This window comes from Solanum pennellii, chromosome 5 (genome assembly GCF_001406875.1).
Source record: "Solanum pennellii chromosome 5, SPENNV200".
NCBI classification, from domain to species: Eukaryota; Viridiplantae; Streptophyta; class Magnoliopsida; order Solanales; family Solanaceae; genus Solanum; species Solanum pennellii.
In genome coordinates, this window is record NC_028641.1 from 37,761,414 (window position 1) to 37,769,685 (window position 8,272).

The window sequence follows — 8,272 nt, forward strand, 5'->3', positions numbered from 1 at the left end:
ATTTCTCTACTTTTAGTTAAACACATGTGTACTCATGATTTTGAAGGTGATTTATTATCTAATTCTTAAATTTTAACAAAATATAACATACGTGATTCAATTTCAAGGGTTGAAAAACAGTGATTTGGATAAAGTCTAGGGATGCAGCTTCTATTAGGTTTCATGAAATCAATATCATTTATATGGATAATTTTTAGCTATTGAATAAACGAATTACAATTTTAGATGTATGATCATTGTCTCCCGATCTTCAATAGCCTACAATGAATAATAGCCTAACTACATCGTTGAGTCGGGATATGATGGATTAAGTACCGAGCATTACGGTGATCCAAGCATGGTGTCAAGGTATATTCCTATCCTAGATACAAATTAACCCAAGTTATTTTGGAATTAATCATGCTCCTTATGTAGCACGTTCTATCCTCGTATTCCTCTCCCGGGTTTAATTTGAAAAAATAAATTTATTTCAATGGTGATCAGTCACGACGAAAAATAAGAACATAAGAAAGATTCATATTATAATTGACATTGAACCTATTAAAACTCAATAGATTACAATCATCTTGTTGCCACAGACCAAGAATTAGGGTATTTAGCTGCTCATAATCAAGAACCGATCAAACAATGTTTAAGAAACATAAAGAGACCGAAAAGAAAAAAGTTTAAGAAAGAATCCTAAAAATTGTGAAAACGTTCTCCCAAGTACTCGTTCTTCAAAACCTAGAAAAAGAATATATAATAAAGTAAAATATTAGCCTATTTATACTAAAAGTGAAAACGGACATAATTGGAACGCAGGGGCGTATCGGAGAGGCATCTTCAACTTTCATTCTGCGAATCTTTTCTCTTCTCCGTGATGCGGTCTTGCCACATTCCACTTTTCCTCAAGACTAAATTTCGCGAAAAAAATTATACTTTCTCTCTCTACGATGCGGAGAGTACACGGAGGGCTCTGCCTAATATTCACTCTCGCGAAAAAAATTATACTTTCTCTCTCTCACGACATGGAGAGGATACGACACTGCCTTGGTATTATTTTCTTCCTTGCTTCTTTTTGCCTTGAATATTTTGTGTTCCCCACTGTCCATTTTCGAGCTCAATTTTTCAATTATGCTAACCTACACAATAGTCATCTTTGTTAGCTCATAAACACTCAAAAGACTTGATAAGACTATGAACAAACACCTGTTGAATTCAAACATAAGTTAAAGATGGGCATTATTAGATTTCTAGGCATATAAATATGCCTAAGATCACTACCCCACACATAGAGCTTTTTTCTTCCTTGAACAGCTTACTAATTACTTCTAGACCTAGACTAACCACTATGGTATTTGTGCATTTGCTACTCTCTAAGGATTTAACAAATTAACAAAAGCATGTTTTTATTCGATATCTGCATGACTCCTGTAGTTGACTTGACAACTTTTAGCAACCTACACATTCAAAAACATGTGCACCATAACATATCACCTATCCTCGTACAACAAATGTCCCTTACTCTAAAGAAAAATCCACACACTCAATCAGGAAATTGAATATACTTAAAGGACTTTGTAAACAAGGTACGCTCTAAGTCAACAACAACATCAAACATTTATGCATTGATGGCCATAATCTTGCCAATTATGTACATCTCTACTAATAAAGTGTACAATTCTCAAAATCAAAAAGGACTTGTTCTGGTTGTAATGTAGGCTTAGAGTGAGGGAGGATTCGTTTGTATAAAATTAGTGACTTATCCTACCTAATGCATCATATTAAACTTTCCTCTTACATTCACAACTTTTTCTTTTCATTATCCCCCTCCTTCTTCATAGGTTTCCACTAGTGTTACCAACCTTGACTTTATTTCTTACTTTCCCATTTATTTTTATTTTTTTGACACTCAAAAATAGCCACCCTTGACTTAGAGATTTCTCTTGAGTTATGGTGAACAATGACCTTGTTAGGGATTGGGCAATCATTAAGGTATTGACTAAGTTAGCCACCTCCAACTTGGTTTTTTCCTAGTCTAAGTGCACAATGTCCTACGGACTAGGGCCAATCTCATATTCAAACTCATGGTTTATCGTTTTACCTTTTTTCACTCTTCTCCAACAAACTACAATTTCCACCGTGTTTATTCATTGTATTGTTTTCACTTTTCCTACTAAAATAGTGCATTTGGGATTGGGATCAAAGCAAACAGTATCAATAAAATGTATTCGACTTAATTATGTGGATTAGAACAAAATAAAGTTTTAGACGACTTAATTGGACTATACTAGGGATATTCTTTCTGAATAGGCTACAATTATAGACAATCCAAAGAAAGTCTATTATAATCTTATAAACACAATAACACTTGTATTTCGCTTCAATAACAAACTAGACAAGTTCTATGCATATCACAACAACTACCGCTCATGGCAAAAGTTATACTCAAGAATAAATCAATCATAGTAACACAATAAGATTATACACAAGGTACAAATTAAGCTTAAGTTTCATAATTCAAGTCATATAAAAAAATTCAACTGCATTCATACATCAATTTCAAACATGCTTTTCATACATAATCTTTTAAGAATTACATCTTCGGCACAACCCAACCTAAGACTGAATGATGAAGTTCCCCTTAAGAGGATCATCATCTGTATATAATCGGGCAACATAACTCAACTACAACTATTGACTCAATCCTATAAAGACAAAATATTTTTGTATTTTCTACGATTTAAGGGGGCTATCCTTGGCAAAATAACCAAAAAAACTTCCAAGGAACCCAAAATAAAACAGTTTGTCAAATGCTCGACAAGCCGCTAAACAAGATAAAGACAAAAACAAACTCTAGCAATATTGAACAATAAATATATTTATACGTCCATGTATGTTTTTGACCCGCACCCAACGCATATACAATAACATTGTCCCCAATGGTTTACATTAAAAGAAGAATAGTTCAAGAGATAAGGTGAAGATACTCCCTGATCAGTCTTTCATCGCATTACCATTATCAGCATCATCAACGGCCTGAGCAGGGTCTATCTTCTCCTCTGAGTCAGAGTCCACATCTAAGGTAGTACATATGTTCTCTTTATCGGTCGGAATATCAATGTCGACCGACTCATGAAACTCAGAACCCAAATGCCAAGTAGTGTCAGGGCATGTTCATTTATAGGGTAGCGCCTCTCGACCTTGACCAATTACGTACACGTAGAAACCCGCCATCCATTTGTGTCTCAGTATCTCCAGGTCATACATCTTTGCCATGATAAGGTCATCTCTTCTATAGTGCTCTACAATGATAAGACTCATGCCAAACTCAGTGTCAGGCCACGTGGTGCAAGTAATGTCCACTGATGCTGGATAAAGTAGTGCCGTGTAGTCTAAATTTTCATCAGGGACACCTGCATCATGACACATTTGGGTAATCGAACCGCCAAAAGTATATTCATGCCTTTTGTGTACCCAGGCCTTACGCATAACAGATTTCACAATGGCTCCAATATTAAGCTTTGTGTCTGTCATAAAGTCATGTACCAAACACACTGTCACGAGTAATGTCTTGTAGTGTAGACCCGATATCAGAGAGTTCATCTTAACTTTCAACCAAACACATGTCTATCGAAGCATGTGAGGGTAGGGAAGAGATTGGTGATATCCCTTTATTATGTGGTTAGTCCATTGTGCCATTTGATTATGGACCGCACAACATTTGTCATATTCCCTAGTATGGGGGACATACGTTCAACCCTATCAGAATAAGTTGGTTTGTGTCCTGCGGTGTGCCCAATATATCATTTATACATGTGGGTGTGATTGGAACATTCTTACCGCGCATTGTCACATAATTAGATCTTGCTTCAAGAACCTAGTTGACATAAAACTCCCGGACCATGCGCAAGTTGCACTCTGCCGATTCAGCAAATATGAACTCCATCCCTAGCTCCCTAATCCGCTTTAGGATCTGTGAGAACTCATGTGCTAGAGTCTTCATGTCGATACACACATCTTAGAAATAGGAGGTATATGTGTGCTTTTTGTACCAAGCTTTGCCTTTCTTAGTTTGCGATTTAACTCCATATCGCCTAGTTGGACCCTTGGGGAATGTATGTGCGGATGGGATATTCCCACTCTAGACACGTTTCCTATGGCTCGATATGGCCACTTCCTCTCCAAGTCTTTGTGAGCTAGACACGATTACCTGCAAAATATACCACAGTTCATCCCAAACGACTACATCACAATGATAACCTTACAGGTGATATACGCACACCACCACACACTTAGTTCAATGCAGCATCCCATCATTGGCCATCAACACCCTTGCAGTCTTTGCTATATTTTTCTTTGGAACTAGTGTGATTCTAATAGAGAATTGAGTATAATTTATTTATTATATTATATTTTATTTATAAACTTTTTATCTTATCCTTCATTCACAGTTCCAAAACATATTAGTGTCGTTAATATCGAATCTACATTTTCTAGATGTAGGGAAGTAGAGAACATGGATGGGAAATAGAAATGGAAAGATGAGAAAATGGGAGAAAGTAGAGAATGTTTCAAAGTCGTATGATTTTGAATGCAGATTATAATATTAAGACTTCTGAGTCTACCTTTGCTATTAATAAATATATTTAGACTATTAAATTATTAGCAACTAACGATATTAATATATATATAAGATAAATTATAAATTTCATCATATAGGACTTGTCCAGATAGCAGTCAAACTATTATATAGATTGGGTTTAGATGTACCCAATACCTTCTCTTAAGAGACAATAGGTTATTAAATTTTGATGATTCATTATTCGCAGTACTACAAAGTAACCTTGAAAATGGCCATGTATACTTTAATTGTTATTCTGATTATTCAATAGATATAAATGATCAAAACTTAATTGATACATTAACTTTGAATGTTAAAACTAAAAATATGAATAATGAAACTAATACTAGAGAAATATTCATAATATATATGGTATATTATAGATTAAATCGTTTTAACACTCAAAAAAAAACCTAGAAAAGAGGAAGAGTCACTAAGACAAGAGAGCTATAGGTAAGCAAGCAAGAAGGATAGGTGCAAAAAAAAGGGCGAGGCAAGTTAAATTCATTAAATCAAATTTAGGTTATTAGTATTAGTACATCATTGAATATACAATTCAAAAAATTCTTTCACATCTGATTCTTTCTATTTTTTTTTCAAACAAAAAGTGAAAATACGAAAAAAAAAATAAGAATGAAAAGCGTCCATTGTCTAATGGATAGGACAGAGGTCTTCTAAACCTTTGGTATAGGTTCAAATCCTATTGGACGCAATTTATTTCCATATATATATTTTTTTTTAGATTTCGATAACAAGAAAGACTGTTTGAATATTTGAATCCAAGATGCTTAAGTCCTTTTTTTATTAAGATTAAGACAAAAGTGATAAATATTTCTTTATGCTTGTTCCTGAAGTATAAAACGATCCATTTGTTCCTGAATAGCTTCCTTCAAAAAGGCTTCTGCTTCCTCGGTGAATGTCTTGGTAGAAAATTACCTTATCCTCTAGGGCTAAAATGGTAAGTAATAAAGGAGTTACCATGCTCATGGAAGCAAATCATAACGAAATATCACCTTAAAATGGGATGACGTATTAACAAAAGATGATTGACATTTTGACTCCATAACGTAGCTAGAAATTAAAGAAGAAATTATTAGATATCGTTGCCTCGGATGACGAGCTTAGCAACGAAGATATTAGAACTACAAGGAATAGCACAAGCATACCTTCCTAACTAAAAGAATGTTCCATCACACTTTGATTATAAACAAGAGAAATATCAAGAAAAGAAATATGAAAGAGTGGACCCTACATCCAAAGATATGTTATAAAAATTCATGACAAGTTTCTAGACCATTATAAAAATCAGCATGAGACAATGCAAAAAGATGTTTACATTAACCATGTCAGCAATTATACAAGAATATTGACTCCGCAGGATCAAAAGTCCAAGCCACAAAGTGACAATGGACTTGATATAAAGATTTTCAGCAATCAACGCACAAAGATATACATGAAACAAAGTTGTGTGTGCATTTACGTGACATATATTCCCTGCCACAAAAAAATATTATCAATACGTGTAAAAGTAATAGGGTATATTAGGGTATGACACATGTAAACTAGATAGCATAATAAGTTATATTAGGCAACACTATTGAGGCCTATTTAAGGATTTCAACTTGTATCGGTGGAGGGCATTCAAAATCATATGACTTTGAAACCTCTCTACGCTCTCCCTACACATTAACCCATTTTCTCATCTTTCCATTTCAATTTTCCATCCATGTTCTCTACTTCACAATTAAAATTTTGTAAGTACAAACTTTCTTTACTCATTTATTTTATTAAGTTATGTTTCAAATTTGAAATTTAACTTTGTTTACTGCATTTTGTTCTTCTCTTTTCTTTAAGTTTTCCTTAACTATGGTTTTTGACCTCTTTTCTCCCAAATAAAGTTATGAGTAAGGTCTTGTCATGCATTGATGAAATGAACACTAAACATGTAATGTTGACAAAAGTTTCATTATGGTGATATGTACAGTATAGACTTCTATGTTGTCTAGAGATGTGCATAAAGATTTAATGATTTATGACTAAGATATAAATGAACAAATGAGTTTTTATACGAGGTCTATGAAGTGTGTGTGTATTATATGTCTAAGGCTAAATACATGTGTTGTGACTTATTGAATGTGATGCGCCTAGTCTAGGGTGACTTCACAGGAACACTAGGTGTGAATAATATTATGGGATGCTACTTTCACATTGCACTAGTATGACTTGGGGTTGTCTTAGGTGATGGTTCTTATGTGAAGTTTATGTTTCATGATATGATATGTCCTTATGTATGTATGTGGTTGAATTGATGAAGGTTGTATGAATGTTCACCTTGGTGACCTTAAGATGATACTTTGGTATGAATGGTAGAATGAGACACTATTCATGCATTGCACTAGGTATTACTTAAGGGTTGCTTTAGGTAAAGGAGTTAAGGTAAAAAGGAGAGGTAATGTACTGGACATATTGAATGTGTCTTATATGTGATAAATGAATTTATGTGTTGTCATGAAAGGTATCCATGACTGATATAATGTATGTGAACTATATTATGCTTATTTTATCTATTGTTGAAGAACTTTCACTAAAATGACATGATGCATGGTTTCTAACTAGATGTCATCTTTATAGAATGTTTTGCGTGGTTATCATACTTAGTGCACTCTTATACTAATATCATTCTACTTAATATTTTTACACCATGTGAAGGTCGTGATGGTGTCACATCTAGGGAGCACCCCCTAGACGTAACCGGCGTTGTCTTCCTCTTTGAGGACTAAGACTAACCTCTTAGCTTACATCATTACATTCATAGATCAAAGATGCGGAAAGTTTTAAGACTTTTTCTTTTCTTCTACATTGAGGTTTACATAAACCTCTACATACACATAATATTTATATCAAGTATACATAGACCCTTCGTATAGGAAGATTACATAGTCTTCTTCTTTCATTGCACATAGATATATAAGATATAACATAGTCTTAAAGGGATGTCTCATCTCATAAATATCTAACAAAAGTATAACAATTTGGGCCTAGCCCGTACATCAATGTAATAAAGTCACATATAGGCTATACAACGTTAAGTTTTCAAAAGAAAAGGAAAGAACATAGAAGTCTTAAGACTAGAACAACATCATAAGATTGATAGTGGCATTGCCCTCGGAAAGTAAGGACCTACCCAACATGGATGAATGAGAATTCCAAGTCTTCCTTAAAAGTCGTATCAAAAGCCCTTCAACAACTAGAACCTAAATTATTGGGGAAAAGGAAGAAAATGGGGTTAGTACACCACTTGTACTAAGTATGAGACTATATACACACACATTACAAAATCATGCTAGAAAAATGACATTTCATTAAAGTATGCAATTTACTTTGAAAAGCCTCATGCACATTCAAGAAGACCATACCAATCAACAAGAAATATTCATTAAGTCATGAGAATGTACATCACAAGACCAACAATACTAAGTCTAGTCAAGTCAACATGCATATCACATAATTGAGCACATTGTCAAGACAACTCTATCATCAAGTTATAATAGCAACAAGTATGAATAAGAGTTTATTATAACATAACCAAATCAAGACGATTACCCATGAACCCCCATTAAGCACACTAGTGCAATGACTAGGCAAAGCCTCATAACCTTACCCAATCAA

The 8,272-nt window shown here is 34.1% G+C and overlaps 1 non-coding gene across 1 annotated transcript; it reads left to right on the forward strand.

Moving 5' to 3' along the window:
- The first annotated feature begins 5,243 nt into the window (after positions 1-5,243).
- On the forward strand, positions 5,244-5,315 carry TRNAR-UCU. The gene has a single exon. It is a non-coding gene; the product is annotated as a tRNA-Arg (tRNA).
- Positions 5,316-8,272: the final 2,957 nt, after the last annotated feature.